Raw genomic sequence first — 21,780 nt, forward strand, 5'->3', positions numbered from 1 at the left:
TTAATAATTATTTAATAATTTAAGAAATGTCAACATCGCTGTTCTTAGTGCTTTTATGTAAGAGGGAATATCACTTTGCCTTCTTTTGACTTTGTTTCGAGCAGAGATTTACCTCGTATTTTGTCAGACAGATGAAACTGCTAACAGGTTATCCAGGGAAACAGCCAGCTTGACAGGCCATGTGTGGTTGCGTTGTTAAATGTTCACGCTCTCGGTGTATTCTGTGTGCACTTCATACCATGCTGTTTTGAAAACAGGACAAGAAGTTGGTGCATTGACCTCCCTGTTCTGGTTGCCACACTTTGGATTCGAGGGAGCTCTGCAAGGTCCTGGAGGCTGCTCCTGCCTTCGGGATGTGCATGAGTGAGGAAACCACCTGGAGTGTGGAGTGGGCCAGGGCACACCTGGGAGGCAGGAGGCTGCCCCAGGCCTATGCCTCCATAGAGAGATGTACCTCCAGCCAAGCCTCATCTGAAATTTGGAGGGAGGAAATTTTCCCAAGGTTCTAGAGGAGGCTCTTTAAGATTGCTGCAAGCCAGGAAGCTGCTGCAAGGGATTGGACTAGGAAGCAAGAAACGAGTAAGCTACCAACTGTGTCGGGATACAGATGAGGGGGAGGTAACCATTTTCCTATGTTTTGAATCACTTGGCCAACTGAGCTTTCTTTCCCAGTTAACTGCTTTCAATGTTACAATCTTTCTGTTCTAATAAACAGAAAGCTACAGTAAACATAGCTTTAGAGACTGAGTGTGCTTTTGCTACAATCACATGAAAGAAAAAGCTAGTGCTGTTCCACCCCAGGACCCTGTCACACTGTGCCTTTTTCTGAAATCTGCCAAATGAGCAGAAAATTTGCGAGGGAGATGATACAATTTTGTGTGACTAATTGCAGTGCTACCCTCTTCGTGAACTTCTGCCAAATGTCAGGTAGATTTCTTGTAGAAAAGCTGTTCATGAAAGCTTGCCTGCAAAACAGCACCGTGCAGACTGGAGCAGGGCACCGCGTTGGGTATATTGAAGATGTGACTCCTGTTGTCAAGTGAAAGGTCCTTTTATAGTAACTGGTTGATAATTTATATTCCACTGACTGGAGTATAAGAACAACCCAGAATATATATTTGCTTTTTGTTGGGCACAAATCATGTAAATATGACATGAGAGAGCTTTGCAATTCTTCCAGAATTTTTACTGGAGCTTTAGGTACAAATGGATGGATTTATTCTGGGATAGATTGTAGTTTGTTCATCTGCTCTAGTTGAAGCAGCTTTTTTTTGTTTCTTCTCCTCTCTCCTATAATTGGTTTTGGTGATTATAAAGGAAGAATGACTTCATTATGTGTTGAACTGACTTTTTCATGATAAGCTTGAGAATCTAGAAGCATACTATCAAATGTCACTATTTTATGTGATATATTTCACAGTTTAAAACACAAATTTTTTACAGAGTTGAAATTAGAATTGCTGACAGTAAGGAAATAAAAATGATTGATAGAATGTTTACACTTGACCAGCTGCTAATGAATTTTCACTCAATATCTTGTTAGCTCGTGCTGAAGTAATACATAAGACAACCTAGAAAATAGCCTGAAGTTCCTTAAACTGCAAAGGAGAAAAATTTAAGTTATTCTGGTGCTTTTGATCTATGAACTGTGATAAAAGCTGTGAATTCTGATGTTCTGGGATGATGTGATTGATAGTATAATTTTTGTTATTCAATTGTTTACTTTTTACTGAATGTTACTGTATGTTCTGTTTTGGCTCAGAGGCAGGGAGAAAGGTCCCTTATTTTCCTTGTTGGTTCCTGTAGCCCTTGTTCAGGTGGAGCTTATTGGAAGAGTGAGAACAGCTGAGTGTGCTCAGCTGAGAGAAATTTCTGGAGTTTCTTAAGCTAGGGACTAGTATCTCTTAGAGGAGACTTCAGAGAAAGAAGGTAATGTTCTGTGGATCCTAAGGGAGTTTTTAAAAGCTATTTCATCTCACAAAACTCCCACTGAGCATTCTTAGCTTGAGAAGAAACTTGTAGGAAAGGAAGGGTACGTGATGAGCAAGGGAGGGGTTGGCTGACTAACACTTTGATTTTTAGCTTCTTTTGTCCAGCAGGACAGCTTTTTTGCTCTTTCAGAGTTGTGTTGTGGTAAAGCATAGCTTTGATTCAGTGTCTTTTTGATTCTCTTAAGGAGAAGGCAGAGAAGGTTCTGGTCAAGAGGGAGCAGTTTCTGGGAGGCTCCTAATAGCTGCTTCTCAGTGACGCATAAAATTCTTAAATCACTGTGTGGGTGAGTTGTTTTTTTCAGTGTGAGAAACAAGGAGTCACCCTCTCATCAGATATCCTTTCAAGTTATAGGAAATACCTCGAAAGGCTGCAGGTGAGTATTTAATTATGAGATTAGCTAGTGTGTTGTGGCTATCGTCGACGTCAAACTGTGCTACATAAAACACTCATTCTTATTTCCATTGCTGACTCCTCACTATCATCTGTAGAAGTGCAAAAATCCCACTACTTTAAGAGGCCAAATCCTCTAAAGCCTATGGTGGAACTTCATCTGACTCTAATGGAGCTAGAATGTCATCTTGTTTCAAGGAGTTAACCTCAGCTATGTCAATATAAAAGGACAGCTGTGTAGCATCTGGTAAAAATAAGGGGGAATGAGAGGGAGAAGGGGGTCTTATTAATTTTTTAAAAAGTGGTTTGTGTTGAATATTTCATGCTGTCCTTTTTGTTGTTGCCTATACTGCAAGACACCCATGTTTATTGTAGTGTCTCGTAAACATTATTTGAAAAATATACTCAATATTTTTGTTAAAATGCAGTCCTGGTTATATCTTGTTTTTATTGGAATTGTGCTGTGGTTTTGATGCTTTGACATTCTCTCTGTGTGGTTTAGCTATTACTTTCTTTTTCTATTGACATTCATGATGCAAGATAGAAGAATTTCTGCAAAGCAGAAGGAAGAATTTGCGGTTTGACCTGCTGTTTAAGCTAAGCAAATTAGTAAACAAAAAATGTTGAAAAATAGTGTGAATTCAGCCTGCTTTCTTCACACCTTATTTTATCAGTATTTTGTGGCAGATGAAATTTCTGACCAGGACTAGATTCTGTATGTCTCTTTTGGCCTCAAACTGTTCATAATTATTCAGAGTATGCCATTTCTTCTTGTAGGAAGCCTTATCACCCACAGGCAAATGTAATCTATCATCTTTTCCTTCAACAATTCCCCTTTTCCCTCTACCCCAAAAGAAATCAGAAAAGATTTATAAGGTACTGCAGCCCATGAAACCTGCTTCATTATCCTTAAATCAAGTATATCTGATTGCAAAACTCATATTTTTATAAGAATTTTGTGAGCAGCGTATTTTACGGTTTTTGGTGTGCTTTTACTAAAGGTGAAAAATGCGTTTTTTAAAACTAATTCTTTTGAGAGTTATCGCCGCAAAGTAAAAGCCCTTTTTGTCAGAAGAAAAATAATGGACCTACCTTGAGCTGTCCAAAGAGAGTGAAGTATTCAAGCTGAAAAGATGGCATCAATTCAGATAGTATTGTCTTTATACATATTGTGTTACTATCCTATCCTTCTGATGTAACATAACATCTTATTCACCTATTTTTACTGCCATGGCAGATGAGGTAGACAGCTTGTTGAATCTAGATGTCGTTGTGTTCACTCCCCTTTCCCAGAGGATTAAATCTGATTTGGGACCAATCAATATGAATGAGCAGCTTGATTTGTGCCTTCCCATTTTCATTACTTCCTGTTTACTTGCATACCTTAATCTGTTACGACTGTGACCAGTTACACAGTTTTGTTGGGCCCTTCATAGTTGAATCATTTTGGTCTTCCTTTTACGTCTGCTTTTCTTACCGTTTTCTCTCCTTTCTTTCTCCATTTTACACATCTACCCCTTCTCCTGTATAGATAGAATTCATTTTTTTCATAGTTGGATGTATTTCCTAAAGTTTGTGGCATAGGAGAACATATTTTTCAGTGAAATGCTGATTCATTTTTGGACAGCTTTAATAGAGATACTAGCCTTGCGTGAGAAATAACTGTAAGAATCTTGAGAGTTGTTATTGGCAGTTAGCACATTTCACCCTCATTCTTAATTACTGGTTTGCTTATTTATCTCTTCAGTCAGACAGTAAGCCTACAAAGGAACTCATACTGTTTCAGCTTAGTTGACCTTCTGATTTTCCTTTTGTAATGCTTGCTTAGTTTTTTAATTATTTTACGAAGTTACCTTTATAACTGAGAGTCTTGAAAACTGTGGTGTTAGTGGAAAAATATGCCACTAAAGCATTGGAGACCTCTGCTTTTGATAGGCAGCATTATATGTCCTCATTGCCCCGTGTAATTGAATTAATTTTCGTATGAGCAATATTTTGGTGTCTTTATGTATATTTTTATTTATTTATGTATTAATAATTTTGTCTTTGATTTACTTTTGCATTTCCCTAAAGTTCTCGTAGGTGAAACAGGTCATTAGCCTTTAGTTGCCTCCCAGAGCAGCTAAAGAATTGAGATTTAAATGTTCGTATATGTGGGTCTTGTCTTCTTTTTCTCTGTGGTTAGTTACTCCTCTTAGTTCATGTATATAAGACCAGCTTTTTTATCCCTCATAATGATTTGCATTTGGATACTGTCTTACTGATTACTCAGATATACGGAAGATATTTAGTACTAGTGAAAATGGAAATAAAGTGTTTTTCGTTTGGGAGGAAGGCAGAAGCCTTTTTCATTATCAGGTTGTTTGCCTGTGTGTATTGAGTGCAGACTTAAATTTAATCCTTCTCATCTCCTATTTTATTTAGTGCCTTATTAGCCTGTACCTCCTCTTAAAAAACAGCCTTAAATATTTTCTGTTCTAGCTCCATTTAATTTTTGAGAATATATTTTTTTGTTCCTCCGGCCTAACTTAGTGGCATCTGTGATGTTTATATCTCCTTTCTTTACTTCCTTTCTCAGGAGTAATACTGAATTATCTCTGCATTTAAATCACTTCACATTTTAGCTAGCAAGCTGAGTGTTTTATTTCAGTAACTCTTGTATTTTTGTGGTATTAGCAATGCCTCTGCATAAATTTCCCCCCCTCCTCTGAATTTTGTAAAAGAAACACGCAGTCTTACAATAGACCATTAATGCTTATTTCTGGAAGCACAAATTAATTTATTCTTTTTCCAAGAATATTTTTATTTTTTAGCAAGAGACTTGCATATTACATGAAGGAATCTTAGAGTATAATTTAGCAGTATAAATGATCTGAAATCAGTTCTTAATTTCAGTGGGTTTCTTAATTTCTTTGCTAAGGAAAAGGTGGAACTTCAAAAATCCTGAGGCAAAATGCATGCAGGTAGGGAAGAAAATGAGAAGTGCTGAAGCTTGTGAATATGGGAGAAGAGACTGACAACAATTTACATTTGAGTTGTAATTTTAAATTTAAACCACAAGATTGATCCTGCAGAACAAAGGCAGATCTTTATGCCTGTTTAGGATCCAGGTATCTTCAGCGAGATTCTTTGTAGATTCAAGGAGTTATTCAAAGAAATGAAGAAATCTTCAGGAAAAAAGTAGCATAGAAGTGGCTATATTAAAACCAGGCAGTAGACGGGATTGTGAATTCTGTTTTACAAATCTTGCAAATTATATTGCCTTAAAAAGGGAAATAGAAATTAAATAGATAATGCTTATTCCCAGTCAGGTTCACTAACATACATACTAAGTATGTAATTTTAAAAAGATTTTATTATTTATTTATTTATTTTTAAATGTACTGATCATCTTCACAAGCAGTGTATCTGTCTTTCTGAAAGCTCAAATTTTGGAAAATATCTTTCTTCTCTTAAAACATCATGAGACTTTTGGTCAGTAGTAACCTGTATGGCATTTTTCAAGGTGGCCATGGCATATATAGGTGCAGACCTCCAACAGCTACATGTCGCAATTAGGATAGGCATAAGGAAAAATATTCTAATAGCAAGAATAGTTAAGCATGGATACAGATTGATGTAGCTACTCTGTTTCCCAGAGACTGAAGGTTTGTGAAGAAGACGGGGAAGCATTTACCATAGTAAAGTTGATTTTGAGATGAGGACATCATGTTCACCCCTTCCACTTCCACTTTTAAAGTTTGTGTTGTAATCACTTGATGAAAGTAGAATTAGGGCAGTTTATACTGACATCTAATTAATCATACGTATTTAGGGTGCAAAGAGGTACAAAGACCAAAACCCAATGCCACATTGTGTAGTGGTAGAACAAAAAAAACCCCACGTTGATTGTTATTAGTGTGTTACATTAGCATATTTATGAGTTTATATTTGCAAGATGACCGTGTGACCCGCCTTCTGGATGAGGGGAAGGTTGTGGATGTTGTGTGTCTGGACTTTGGTAAGGCCTTTGACACTGTCCCCCGCAGCATTCTCCTGGAGAAGCTGGTGAATCATGGCATAGACAAGTGTACTCTTCGCTGGGTTAAAAACTGGCTGGATGGCCATGCCCAGAGAGTTGCGATTAATGGGGTGAAATCCTCTTGGCGGCCGGTCACCAGCAGTGTCCCTCAGGGCTCAGTTTTGGGGCCAGTTTTGTTTAATATCTTTATCAATGATCAGGATGAGGGGATTGAGTGCACCCTCAGTAAGTTTGCAGATGACACCAAACTAGGTGGGAGTGTTGATCTGCTTGAGGGTAGGAATGCTCTACAGAGGGACCCGGACAGGCTGGATCGATGGGCCAAGGCCAGCTGTATGAGGTTTAATAAGGCCAAGTGCCGGGTCCTGCATTTCGGTCACAACAACCCCAAGCAACGCTACAGGCTTGGGGAAGAGTGGCTGGAAAGCTGCCCAGCAGAAAAGGACCTGGGGGTGCTGGTGGACGGCCAGCTTAACATGAGCCAGCAGTGTGCCCAGGTGGCCAAGAAGGCCAATGGCATTCTGGCCCGTATCAGGAATAGTGTGGCCAGCAGGAGTAGGGAAGTGATGGTGCCTCTGTACTCGGCGCTGGTGAGGCCTCACCTCGAGTAGTATGTTCAGTTCTGGGCCCCTGTGTACAAGAGGGACATTGAAGTGCTGGAGCGTGTCCAGAGGAGAGCTACCAGGCTGGTGAGGGGTCGGGAGACCACGTCACACAGGGAGAGGCTGAGGGAGCTGGGCATGTTTAGTTTGGAGAAGAGGAGGCTGAGGGGAGACCTCATTGCCCTCTACAGCTACCTGAAAGGAGGTTGGAGAGAGGTGGGTGTTGGCCTCTTCTCCCAAGTGAATAATGACAGGACCAGAGGAAATGGTTTGAAGTTGCGGCAGGGGAGGTTTAGATTAGATATTAGAAGGAATTACTTTACTGAAAGAGTGGTCAGGCGCTGGAACAGCCTGCCCAGGGAGGTGGTTGAGTCACCAACCCTAGAGGTATTTAAGAAACGTCTAGATTTGGCACTTCAGGGCATGCTCTAGTGACAGAGACTGTAGGGGTTTTTTTTGTGTGTGTGTGTATGGTTGGACTCGATGATCTCAAAGGTGCTTTCCAACCATGAAGATTCTATGATGTAGTGGTGAAGTAAAAGGCACTTGAGTCAGACAAGCTTTAGCGTGTTCCCAATAGGCAGCAAAGGTGTTCAGCTCTGGAGATGGATACCTGAAAGGCATTTAACACTTTTTTTTTTTTTCTCCTCTCCAGTAACTCAGCCTGAATAGTTTTTTTATTTCTGACATTCTCAATTGTGACAGTTAGAACTTGGAGAAAGAGGAAAGTTGTAGATGTGTAAGGAGAAGAAATATGAACCATCTACATAATGCTAAAGCAGAAGACAAGGGGAAAAAAAAAATCTTCTTCATTAATCTTATTTGCATATTGAGACATACCATTGAGAGCTCTATTTTTTCCGTTCCTGAGAATGAGAATAAGGCTTTTTAATAGTGAAGTCTAGACTAATTGTGTGAGTTTACAGGTTCTTTAAAATTAAAAGTTATCAACAGCAAGATGTAAAAGGGAGGTGCATCATCATTACTACAAAAATAAATCAGTTTCATTATTTCTTTTAGAAGAATAAATGACAACACAATGTATTGAGTATGAATGGTTCAGTTAATGGCTTTCCATGCCTCATTTATGACATGCTGTTGTATAGAACTACTGAAATTATTGAAGTGCACAGTGCTGGAGGGACACATCGTTTTCTTTTAATGAGTATTCTCATCCCTAGTTGACGAGTCTTTGTTCTCTAAGAAGCACAGAAATATATTGTATATACAATGCTTAAATTATTTTATTCTGAAATATGTTTCATTGGTGCAATCACTTTATGATTAGATTGTATATAGAACTGTTGCTGAATTGCATCCACCTTAGAAGTCTGTTTCCTATGGAGTACGAAGTGGAAGGTATTCTCTATGAAAGCTGAAAAGAACCATATTCTTATATAACTGAACACTTTAAATTCCTTTAGTATTTATTACAATAACATCCATCCTATTTACGTCAGTTGACCTAAGGCAATTAATAAAGCAATCATCAAACATTAATGTTAATCCAAAGAAATTCCATACTAATGCAACATTAGTGTTCACTTGTATATTATTATCGCTACATGTGTCATTTTTATAGTGGTGGCACGTTGAAGTGTCCACTATTATGAATGTATTAGAGCTTTAATGTAACAGGACTGGGTGTAATGAATTCTGTGGTGCGGGCTCATTTGCTATTACACAGCAGGTGCTCCTTTGTAGTTAACCATCTAAAGAGACAGTTTTAAGAATGAGTTATTTACATAAAAAATTGAAGTTGATAAATTAGAATATAAGCTCCATGCCATGTGGGATTTTCACAGTTGTACATGCTGCACTTCAGCTTACATAAAAATTCTTGGCAAGGTTCTAGTGGCAAAATGTTAATTCCTTAGATGTTCATTAAAATAACATTAATCATGAACTCTGATGATGTTCACGTTGATTTATTCTGAAACTTTATAATTAAAATTTATCAGATTCTATAATTAGGTAGAGCAGGAAAATGGAATTTGGCCTTGTTACTTTATAATAGAACTATTAATTCACTTAAATGGTAGAATTTTTTTTTTTTACAAATTTAATTAATACCTGCTTTTAAATGTGGATCGTACAGTCAAACTGTATGGGGTTCATGTGTGTCTTTCTATGTTGAAAAGTGTTTTGCGATACTTAGTGAGAAACAGGCTCATTTTTTCTTTACCATTGTAAATGGACTTGAAAAAGCTGAAAAAATAGCCTGCTTTCTGGTGAGCTGCATCTTGATTTTAAGAACCCCTCCGAGGGAAATCTGGTAATTAAATCTACAGGGTTTCAGATAATGTCTGTACTTTAGATGACTGGATGGATGTTATTCAAGCTACCTGGAAGTCGTCAGTCTGTTATTAATCACGTGATAATCGTATTTCCGTGTCAAAAATGGAAGTGAAAAGTGTTGTTATTACACTACTCCATCATTCGTTCCTCCTAGAACAAAGAAAAGAGGCAGCTTTTCTTGTCAAAGTAAATTTACTGTCTGCAGGACTTGTGAATATTACAAATTTATAATATGGCTTCAAAGAAGCTGTGTATGGATTCAAAGAGGGACTATTAAGACACCACATTTGGCTCAGTAAGTCCCTGACCTACAAATTGTTGGGGACTATAGGGGCATTCTGGGGAAATACTGCTCTGTGCTTGTCTCATTCTTCTTTGGGTTTCATCTTTCAGCTGCTGTTTGAGACATTATCTAGCCTGTTCGAGACATTATCTAGCCTAGATATAGAATCATGGAGTAGTTTGGGTTAGAAGGGACCTTTAAAGGCGGCTGAGTCCAGCCTCCCTGCCATGGGCAGGGACGTCTTCAACTAGATCAGGTTGCTCAGAGCCCCGTCCAACCTGACCTTGAATGTTTCCAGGGATGGGGCATCTACCACCTCTAGGCAACCTGTGCCAGAGTTTCACCACCCTCAGAGTAACAAATTTCTTCCTTGGATCTAGTCTAAGTCTACTCTCTTTCAGTTTAAAGCCATTACCCCTGTCCTATAGCAACAAGCCCTACTAAAAACTCTATCTCCATCTTTCCTGTAGACTCCCTTTAAATACTGAAAGGCCAAAATAAGGTCTCTCGGAGCCTTCTCTTCTCCAGGCTGAACAACCCCAACTCTCTCAGCCTGTCCTTATGGGAGAGGTGCTCCAGCCCTCTGAGCATTTTTGTGGCCCTCCTCTGAACCTGCTCCAACAGTTCCATGTCATTCCTGTGCTGAGGGCTCCAGAGCTGGACACAGGACTCCAGGTGGGGTCTCACCAGAGCAGAGTAGAGGGGCAGAATTACCTCCCTCGACCTGCTGGCCACACTTCTTTTGATGCAGTTGGCTTTCTGGGCTGTGAGCACACACTGACGGTTCATGTCCAGCTTTTCATCCACCAGTACCCGCAAGTCCTTCTTGGCAGGGCTGCTCTCAATCCCTTCATCCCCCAGCCTGTATTGATACTTGGGGATCAAAGGTTATGTACCTTTGATCTGACTGAGTACAACCATTAATATATTAATTTACAGATATTTATGCCTTTGCTTGGTAACATTTGCCTTCTGGAAGCCTGGGCCCCTGAGACCCGTGCAAAAGTCTGGAGCAAAAAAGGTCTTTCACTCAAGAGAGGAGGATCAAGCTAGGGAAGGAACATGACTTGAACTGTTCTTTCTCACCTTTTCAACTATTTCTGCTAGACTGGTTGGGAGCTAAATACAGCTGCTTGTGTTTGACACTATACGTGGTCAAGTAATTTGTTTACATTAAGTGTCTTTGAGTACCTAACACTGCTAATAAAGCAATGTCCAGAATTGATGCTGGAATGCTGGCTTTATTTTTCTAGTCAGTGTTGTTGCCCTTGCAGTTTTGTTTTCTTTTGTTTTGCCGTTCACATTGTGTTTTTTGCAGAATTTCTGTTCTTTTGTCCAATCTGAGGATTGGAAATAACAGTAAAAGATAAAAAATGTCTTCAGAGAGAAGAGGAGATCCTGAGTGCCTGTCAGTAAAGCAAGTTAGTACGCAGCGTTTGAGGCCGGTACATTTTCTGTTTGTTGTATGTTGCCAAAAGAAGTCTGATATTTGCAATGCATCTCTGAAAACTGTATATGTGTGTGTATATATATGTATATCTATTTTAGTGGTAGCTCTCAGATCCCTTACAAATAGTTTGTGCAGTGCCATATACTGCAAATTTTGATCACTTTTTAATTGAAACAGTCATTTGCTTTTTTGTATAGATGTCATTTTGGCGTTTGTCTTTTTTTTTTTTTTTAAAATATACTGTCTTGAGACATATGCAGTAATTTGTCAGATTAATCATTAATCTTCTTATATACCTTCTTCTTTAGATAGGACCTCCATTCAGATACTTGTGCTTGATTTCCTAATGGGTGTTTCAGCCCTGTAAATTGCTGTAGAAGCATGATCCACTGATGCATGGTGTGAATTGTTGCTTGTAGCAACATTTATTTTTAAAATTGTCTGGGTTTTTTTATTGATAGAGGTTATACTCTCTATCAGTTTGTATTTTGCAAGCATAATGAATTCACTCAGCTTTTTCTTGATAAAATGATCTGCCAGGATATGGTGGTGTCACTTAACTGCAAGACTGAAACTGATGTTGTTGGCTACCTCTATTTGTGGTTTATGGATCTTATTGCAAACGGAAATGATATATGAAAGTGACCCTCTATAAATAAATATTTGAACCCATAGGCTCAGCCTGATTTCTTCTTGCTAACTTGTAGCTTAGAAGGCTGGGGCTTTATTAAGTGATACTTTTTGGTTTTCTCCACATAAACTAGAGCATTTACTGTTTCTGTGCAGTCCGAGTCAGTATATAGCTGGCAATAATCTGTTGGAAAGCAGGTGTACACTAACATAGGACCTCAGGAGTGAGTCCTTGTTTGGGTTAGCTTAACCTAGATTTTTTTCATTATAGGATTTTTTAGGGAAGCTACCTACCTGCCGTCTAGTTTTCTTGAAGACGTCCATCTTCTTGAGAGTAGCAGATTTCGGGTTAATGTAGTCCATTAAAAAAATGGTATCCAGTTATATGTATGGAAACGTATGGGTTTTGACACTCTAGATTTGGGGTGTGCACATATTCCACTGCTGCTTTGGGCCCTGGATGTTGTATCTGTCTTTCGGAGCACTGGAGCAGCCCGTTGGGGTTATAGAGAGCCTGGCACTACAAAAGCCCAGGAAGTTGATGGTGGTAGTGTTGGAGACCCGCGAGGTGCAGAATCGCTGCTACTTCTGTGACCCTGCTGTTCTACCCTTTGTCTATTGATATGTTGGCCTGAAACTACAGATCTAAGACAAACTAGATTCATTAATGTGTGCTTCATTATTGAGGAAAAGAAACAAATGCAGAAATGTTTGTGTGTACGTGGATATATACCCAGTTGTGCTTGTTTAACCAGATACATCAAAAAGATTTTGTGTCTCTTGGCATAAGGAAATATTTTATCATGTTCTTTAGCCAAGGTTCATTAGTGTGTCTAACATTGAAAATATTAATGTCATACAGTTCTCCATAAATTGGAAGTACATGGAGCCTTTGAACATCTGTGCATTTTGAGTAATTGCGTCAGTGCCGGGACCACGTTCATGCGCCATAAATATTTGAGGGCAGTGGGTCAAGGTAAAGAATAGGAAGGACAGAGTAAGAATAACTGAAATAATCTTTTTGGAGGATGGTATTTGATCCTAGCAGGTCAGGCCTTCTGTTATAACCAGAATGCGTAAACATTAAACCTTAAAAACAGCTTCGAAATGAAGCAGGTAACTTCTTCCTGCAGTACAACAGTCACTCGACCAGAATGACACCTGCATTTTTGGTTTCATTTTACAATTAGCAAAATGTATTTTCAAATTGTGCATAGTAAAATTCCAGCACTTGTAGAAGATGACCTGAAATTCAAGAACCTGTGTAGTAAAAAAAATAAGAAACTGAAGTGTAGAGGTTTAAGATGATTCTTAAAAAGACAAGTAATGTTTTGAATAACAAATAATTTATGCAAAATATGTTACAAAATCTAAGATGCTAAATAAATAACCAATACAATGTATTGTTTTGACACTTTGTTTCCACTGAAAAGATAGTGAATGCAGATTCATTTGTTAACAATATTTTGAAGCTATTTTTCATTATATTTGCCTTATATTTTGTACAAACAGTTGAACTGTAATTTTAAATTTCAATATTCTGCTTTGAAGCTACACGAAAATATGGTGGGATAAACATTCAGAAAAATAGATTTGTGGTTATATAATTTCTCTTTATTATAAAAAAGTTGCTTCACCATATGAAACTTTTTTCTCCTGTATTTTGAAAGGCTCGTGTTCCCTTTTATATTTCACCAAGTCGGCATGATATAATGCGTTTCTAATTTCTGTAATCTTTTATGATTACAACATGAGGGTAGTATTATAAAAGTTATTCTCATACAGTATTGAGAAGTCTTGAAGATTTAAAACCAAAGAATGGGATATAAGAATGCTTCAATCCAGATATTAAATGGTAGACAAATAAGCAATGTAGTAGTTGTTAAAGTCTTAATACTACATCTTTTTGTATTTAAAGGTTTTTCATTTTTTTTCTTAGATTGATGTAGCATAATATTAAAGGGCTATTAACCTTTACCGTTTGGCCGAATTTCTGTATTTTTCAGCAAAGTAGAGGTTTCTTACTTTTGAGTAACATTTTACCTTCTGGGAGTAGTATAAAGGCTTGTTTCTGTTGCCACTTGTGTCAGCAGCGGTCTTTGACAGAAGTAGGTTTTGGGCCCATTCGTCCTTAAGTAGAAATACAAATGCCTGATTGAGCAGGCTATGCTTTCACAGCAGATTTTGTAAAGACAGCTGCCTGTGTAAGTCTCCTGTCCGTATTGTCTTGCAGAACAGGGAGACTTTACAAAACGTCATCAGCGTCGGCTAACAGTTGCATACATAAACTTTGTTGTTAAAATATATGTGTTTATCATAACATTTTTCTGATTCAGAAATCAGGCTGTATTTCAAGGCAACAGGTAAGTTTGAGGAGACTTGTTACTTTTTTTTTTAGATTTTCATTTATAAGAAAACTTGGCTGTGTATTTCAAGAATTTCTTAGAAGTCTGAATAGTTAAACCCTCCTTTTGGTTAATGCATTACTTCTGGAACCAGTAGATAAAATTCTACACATTAAACACGGTAAAAACGGTGCATATTCTGCAAAGGACAGAATTTTAGATTAAAGTTTTCTGGGCACAAAAGCGGTAACAAAATGATCCCTACAAAACAGAGTAACTTAATAACACAACAAATAACTTTTGTTAATTTGAAACTTTAGAAACTGAAACTTGTAAAGTAAGATGTAATTAAATTATGGTACTGTCCATACCAGCTGTTCTTGGTAATTGAAACTTTACAATATGAAAAATACATTACATCTGTACAGTTTATACAGGTAGGTAGGATGAGTTTTGAAAAAGATTCACTTTAAGGGTCATACTCTGAAGTCAAAAAAATACTGCACAACTTAACTAATTACAAATTGTAGACTTGAAACAATTAATCTTTGTGATTCATTTTTAATTTGAACAGGGATCCTAGAATCCATAATATGTCTTCTCACTTCTGTCCATAATGTTACATAGAATTTGGTTGCAGCCTCTGCTACAGGGAAAAAAAAAAAGACAACAACAAAAAACAGTTAAGCCAGCTGCTGACTGTGTTCCTTGATTCGTGCTGTTGTTGTTATTGTGCTCAGATCCAGATCAGTTTCTAGGTGTGTTTCCACTGTTTCTTCCTGGTTATTCGAGTCATAGGGCTTGTGAGCAAGCAGTTCGTGGTGTACTCCACAGTAACTTATCGTGGGCTGATCGTAGGCAAGAAATGTTGACACATTCATAGACAATGGTATCTAGGGGAAAAACAAAGATGAAAACCAGCCAATTACCGAAAGACACAATTGAATTGTGCTTGCCTGAATTTGATGTTGGCCAAATACAGTGCTGCACGTAAAAACATCTCTTCCGTCTCTCTATGCCTCTACCCCCTCCACTCCACCCAAACCCTGGTCTCTACTAGGGTTTTCTAAGCCTAACAGCTACCACCTTTGATCTTGTGGCCCAGGACTACCTGTGTGCTCAAATGTGTTTGTGAGGATTAGGATCTGATTGAACTCAAATTATCTTTAGAATGCAATTAACATCTGCTAAAATCAATGTATCGGGGAGGAGAAAGAGGAGTGACTCAATTTGGGGATATATGGAAGATTTTAGATGGATTTTCAAGTTTAAAAGTGGTTAGTGGATCTTGCTTGAGTATGTCAGTGGGTGTGATACCTTTGGTCTGCTGGGAAATACTCACAGATGACACATTTCCTATTATTTATAGCATAAACATCAATTTGAATCTAGTAGCTTTCAGTAAATATTGGACCACAGTAGATCCACTGTTACACTGTGGTAGCTCTGGAAGCTTCCCTATTGAAGTTTTAATTCAAATTCTTTAGGCTGAAAAGTTATTAAAATTTTTTTTACTATTTTCTTGGGGATTTTGAACATACTTCAGCATAGAATTATTTACAGTACAATGTAGAGTCAGAGGTGAAATTAATGTGGATTTTGAATTGTATGTATTTGTATTATTAGATTTATTTTTATATATATTAAGACAATCAAAGGATGAAAAAGGTGACTATATTGTAATAGCTGTGTGAGTCATGCTTTAAAGTATTTAAAAATCAGATTTCCAGTCCATTTTAAATTAGAGAACGACTAATATTTGTGACTTTTATTGCTCTCCTGCTCTTATTTTGAAGACCGACTGAAATGTAATAAAACTAAATATGAAGACAGCTCATATTTAAAAGCATTTTAATTTGAAATATGAAATAATACAAAACAAAACTGTTTCTCATTAGCACAACTGGTTGATACATTTGGATGTCCCACCTGTACCTCTACATGCTCATGACAGCATGTTGGAAGTCCCATTATAAACACTGCTCATAAGCTATACGAAACAAGGAGCTAGACTGAAAAATATAAGGAAACGGATGGCTCTTCTACCTACATATCAATAGCTCATGAAGAGCTAAACATCATCCAGTGTATGTAGCATATCATGTGATCACACTGTCTGAATCGGAAGAATATCAGTGAAACCTGTGACAAAACTCTATCTTCATAGGATAGAATCAGAAAACCAGTGGAATGTACCTTTTCTATCCTGACTCTTGTATTTGAAAGATTTGATGGTAAAGCCACCGTATTGTATCATAGGTGTCTGGTGATCTGTATCTCTTCACTCACAAACATTGATGAGCTCTCTGCATTTCAGGTAGCCACCTTGGGTATGTTTTATTTATTTTCCTTATGATGAAACACTGGATGAACACCTCAGGCTTTCTTAAAATAATGAAAAAACTTTACCTGAGGAAGAACTCTGGCATTTTAAATAAATGTGATAAGAAGAAATGCTCCAGATTTTTCCTCCTCCATAAACACCAACAATAGCTTTTCTTAAACTATTGAACACTTCCTTTTACAGCTCGAAATGTATTTCCTAACCTAATTTCATGAGTGTGGCACAATATTGGATCGTGTCACTGTGGGCATGGTTTACTTTTGGAGGCTGCAATGCAGTGAACACATCCTGTCTTGGGCAGCTTTGCTCTCATGATAGAGGCAAGGCTACAGTGCTATGGTATGTCCTCATCATTACTGTGATCACATCCAGAACCTTGGCGCCTAAGTGGTCTCCTCAAGTAGCAATATCAGTACAACCAGTGCCATTTTTCAGCTGTACTGTAAACAGGACTGATCCCCTTCCTCACAGGTTGATTGCCTTCAGTTCCCATGGTACTGTAGGGTAAAAACATCTCTGGTCCTCTTTGTACCTAACCTAAAGGCTGCCATAAATTCTGGAGATGGGATGTTAGCAAAGCCACTTCTATCTCCATTCATGTTCTGTTGACCAGAACCTGCTTGAGAGAGAGAGAGGATTTCTTGGTGAATGAACTGCCTTAGTAAATGGTGAGGCTAGAAGGCATGACAGTCCCAGAGAGTGTACAAAAATGAAAAGTGATATAAAGGCTCTGGCTGTACAGGGAGTCATGTAGATCTGCTGGTACTTACTTTTTCTCTGCCCACTCAGCTAATTTAGTCATATTTGCATTGCCCTTTTTTTACAGAAGCAAAAGATAGTGAATGGCCTTGAGTCACTAATGCCTATCCACACTTCCATGGAAACCAGACAAAATGTTGTACAATCTGGCTTCAAATGTGCTGTTGCCCACATTTGGAATAATCAATGAAGTGATATTTAGTGCCACATCTACTGAAATAGAAGATATGGGTTAACATGCTTCATAGAAATTAAAATCTGTCTCTGTGTGTTCAGAATAAGAGCTAAGGCTTGCGTTCATTTTTGAAAAAGGTATGTTGTACGTATGTTGAACTGGAAAAAGTGTGTGTGTTATGATCTTAATACCTGGTCATATTCTCAGTAGCTGTTTTTCATGTATTTTTTATGTAATGTATCTAAATTGCTGACCTTTGATCATATTCTGTTTTCAGCAACATCAGAATAGAAAGAAGGCAGACGGGAGGAAAGGTGCACTCTGACTGGTTCAGACTTATAGTCAGAAACAAGTTGATTATGGTTATGGGCTCCTTCTAAGCTCTTTCTGATGCTGACATGAGGGCCTTGCAGTAAAGCAACTGTATGGGAAGTTGGTCAGCAGTGTCAGGTGGGGTAAGCAAACTATGTGTGCAATTGCTTGAAATATAGACATCTGCATACATGAATTCTTTCATGCATACACATACAGGCCTGAGTGGGGAGCCACATAGGAGGACATCTAAGGCCTAGCTGAGATTACAGAAACAGAACAGCTTTTGATTAGTGACATGTTCCTTAGTCTGGTAAAGTTTCCATTCTGAAAAAAAACTAGCTAATGTGTTTCTCCATTGCTGTTTTCTGAAGGGCTGTATGCAATTGTGTTGGCAATTCTACCTTATTCTGGGCAAATACAAACCAGGAATGACGGCACTCTTCAGAAGAATCTGCGCTGGTTCCCTTATAACTAGGTCATTCCTGTAGTATGCAAACTCTGTACCTTCTAGAAAATTAGTAATATTCAGACCTGTTATAAAATCTCTGAGATAGTTTTTTTTTTTTTTCTTTTTTTTTTCTGACCTACTCCTTTTCTCTTGTCACATCTTTTTTCCCTTCTTAAGTGTTTCCCCTTCTGTCTCTATTTCCTAGAACGGTCAGGATCTGACCACCTGCCATGTTTCTTTTTAGTGTAAGAATTTGGGGAAGGAGACTTCTTGGTCACTCCAGTTCATACTGCAGCTCATTTGTAACCATCAGGTGAAGCTGCTGCCAGCTGGTCCTTTATTGCTCTCCGGGTGTGCTGGATCACTTTGGGCTTCTCAGGTTAGAGCCCTGGAACAGAGATGTCAACCCTCGTGGATGGCATGGTAATTAAACAAGGAACATCCCTGTTTGTATTTCCTCCTTTGCGTTTTTCCTTCCTGTTTTCCTTCTGATAGTGGTATGTGTCTCAGTAAAATTTCTATCTCTATAAACCTCCTGTTCTCTGAACTTTTTAAAAAATTCAAATAAGTAATATCACAGTATTTGTAATGATAGCTCTCATCTCTTTGACAGCAATTTTGGAGTAAAAATCACTGCCTTGTTTAATTACTAGTGATGTGTGAACTTCATATTGTTTGGAGTTCAGGTTCAGATGAACATCCAAAAAGCCCCAGCTTATCTCAGATTTACAGTTCAGAAGCCTTAAAATTGCAATTACTATTCAAGGAAATATCTGTCCTGCAAGCTGAATTTCATTGCATAGCATTAAATTTCTGGGGGGGGTGGGTGGGTGGGTATGTGTGCAACCCCATATCTTTTCAGTAAGGAAGTCTAAAACTCCAGTCTTGTTTTACATAGAAAATGTAGCTAAAAGGTTGCATTTACAAAACTGTATAGCAAACCAGAATCGTTAAAAAAAAATAATTGTGTTCAGTCCTGACAAGAGTTTAATCCAGTGTTTGGGATGTTGATGTTTTTGCATTTCTGTTTTGATCCTCACTGGCAGTTGAAAAGTTACTACAGATTAAAAAGGAAGTTTGTTTTGTTTTTTTTTGTTAATTTTTTTTTTTTAAAGTCTGAGAATTTGGTTCTGGCTTCTCTCTAGCAATTACAGAGATCTGCAGGAAATCAGTTATTCTATCCAGACTGCAGAAGTATATTTCCTTCTAAACAGATGTGAACTGGTTGGGGAGGGGAATGCTTCTAGCTGCAGATGAATATCTTGGCAGTCAGCAAAGATGGGAAAGGATCTAGCAAAGGCGTACAGCATTTATTAAGCTTCTGGTGTTGTGGCTGTGTTCTTATCTGGTTGCTTGACCTTGGCTTGGCTTTCATAAGAAACAGAATTGCATTTTTTCCTGAATTTACTGTATTTAGAATTACAGACAATATTTTCAGCCTAAGGATTTTCGTATTTTGTTAAATTTAATGGACATGGGGTGTTCAAACCTCCCAGGGGGATTTCAAGACTCAGCCACAGAATCCTGGAAGTGAAAACTTGGAAACTGAAGCCATAAGGGCATAGCCACAGATCGGGAGCGGCTTAAGAATGTAGGCATGGGAAAATATGATAGGGCAAAGGAATATTATCCATGGAGATGGCAGAGATAAAGAGCTGGAAAAGCAGATGATCATGAACAGGAGGGATGAAAATAAATGAACCAGGCTGTACGCTGAAGTAAGAGAATAAAATAAGCTGAAGGCTGGAAGCAACAGAAGTGATGGAGCTCTGATATATCATTCAGAAAATGTACAGAATATAGGAATGTTATTATAACACAGGCATGGGAATATAATATATCAGCATATGGTCAGCATATGAGAATTAAATCTATTTCATATAGAAGTCAGTGGAATTTTTTGTTGGGTTCAGTAAAAAAGAATTGAACAAGCCCTTGTAATATATACCAGGGAACCATAAATGTTTTATTGGTATGAAACAAAATTAAATGCTTTATTCATGACCACTGTGAAGAATCCTGTTATTTTAAATGAACCTCAAAACAAACCTGATACTTTACCGTTCATTATTTTGTCTTTGTGATGTATTTGCCATATTATTTAAATTTATTGGAGGTTAAATTTTGAATAGTACTATTTTTGAGTCCTTATCTAAAACAGAAAAAAGCTTGAAGGAATAAAACACCTTGGGGTTTATTAGGTAGAGAATACATTAGAATAAATTATAATTAATGTATTTAAGAAATCTTATCTAAATTGGCTCTTTCATTAATCTTAACAACCTGATTTCTGACTTTGAATTACAAGTGAAAGCAGTTCCTGTCTTCATTTGGGAACCCCCTGAATTCCTAGTTTCTCTCCTGTTTCTATACCTGTGAACCTCACTACTGAATGCTGCTCTCAGCAAAGCGTCACCAAAGCCAATTTATTCATATTTACTAGCCGATATTTCCAGGATATCTTTAATTCTACTTTAAATACCCCTTTTTCCCACAAGCTTACTTATTTGCAAGTGACTTGTCAAATTGTGCGTTGTTTTTGCTGCCTGTTTTCTCAGCCCCCTCTCAACTTCCCAACTTGCCTACTCCAGACTTCGTTATGCTGTTCTCTTTAGCATCTTCAGACATATTACCCGTTTGTCACCCTGTGTCCTATTTTTCCATATTTTTTCTCTGCGTGTTTCCTATCTTGTCCCCTACTTTTCCCTTCCATTTTTTGGCAGGTCTTGCATGTAACAAGTCCCTTATTTTCTTTCTGAAGTAGCATGTCCAGTGGCTTTCTGTGGAAGCCCTAGAGCTGTCTGGTAGGTATATTTATGAAAAGAAAGTACCTATCTCATTATGATCTTGTCCCATTTCTTTCATTGTCTGCTTCTTCAAGCGTGTTTTTACTTAAAAGTGCTGTGCCGTGAAACGAGAGGTAATTAAACTCAAAATTCTGTTAAAGGAATAGATAAACTTGTTATAGCCAATTTGCGACAGTTGTGGATTTACAGTTCAGATCCTCCTGGCTCCTCTACTAAAATGTAACTCAGCCATGGGGGTAAGGTTACCAGAAGTTACTTTTTGGTGGTGGTGGTATTTGCATACACTGTGAGGAGGCCTTACTGCAAGGCAATGAGTACCCAAAAATTGCCAGTCACTTTTAAAGATTTTAGTTTTCCTTTATACTCCTAAATTCATAGGTGTTTGTTCTTTAAAACTTGAGTCTGCATATTTCAACCTTTCAAAGTCCAAATTCTAAAGGTCTGGGAAAGGGCAGTATGTTGTTGGATCATCTGGTGAGAACTTTGGCATGAAATGTCACAAGGCATTGGTATTAACTCATCCAGCTTTACTTGTGAATGGCAAGGAGTTGTTGTGCAAGTGAAGGAATTCAAAGAGAAGGATGTTTTCAAGCTTTTTGTGCTTCTCTCAAACTAATTTCTACTCAGGTCAGGCTGTAATTAAAAACCTACCAAAAGCGTATGCAGTAACAATAGTTTTCAAATAGCTAGATTTTTCTTCACATAAACAGTAAGTTAACACCCTCTTGGTGAGGGAGAATTGTGTGTTCTGTTCAAAAGGCACATCTGTCCAAATGTATGTGATTTCAACATGAAAATTTCTGTTGCTCACGAACACTTGCTTTTCTTCTGCTATGGTTTTCCTTCTCTGCAGTAAATCTGGGCAATAAAGTACAGTAGTGATGTGCTTCCTGTGCTCTGCTTGGGTTTGGTGATTTTTTT

General features: G+C 37.9%; 2 protein-coding genes across 4 annotated transcripts in view; one reads left to right on the top strand and one right to left on the bottom strand.

Annotated features, from left to right (window-relative positions):
* CTNNA3 (catenin alpha 3) overlaps positions 1 to 21,780 on the top strand; it is a 533,166-nt gene that overhangs the window by 144,930 nt on the left and 366,456 nt on the right. The window lies entirely within an intron of this gene.
* LRRTM3 (leucine rich repeat transmembrane neuronal 3) overlaps positions 14,803 to 21,780 on the bottom strand; it is a 90,165-nt gene continuing 83,187 nt past the window's right edge. The window contains exon 4 of the mRNA XM_054207597.1: positions 14,803 to 14,904. The gene's annotated coding sequence lies outside the window, so the exon portion shown is untranslated. The remainder of the gene's footprint in view (positions 14,905 to 21,780) is intronic.

Source organism: Rissa tridactyla, chromosome 6 (genome assembly GCF_028500815.1).
Source record: "Rissa tridactyla isolate bRisTri1 chromosome 6, bRisTri1.patW.cur.20221130, whole genome shotgun sequence".
Classification (NCBI taxonomy): domain Eukaryota; kingdom Metazoa; phylum Chordata; class Aves; order Charadriiformes; family Laridae; genus Rissa; species Rissa tridactyla.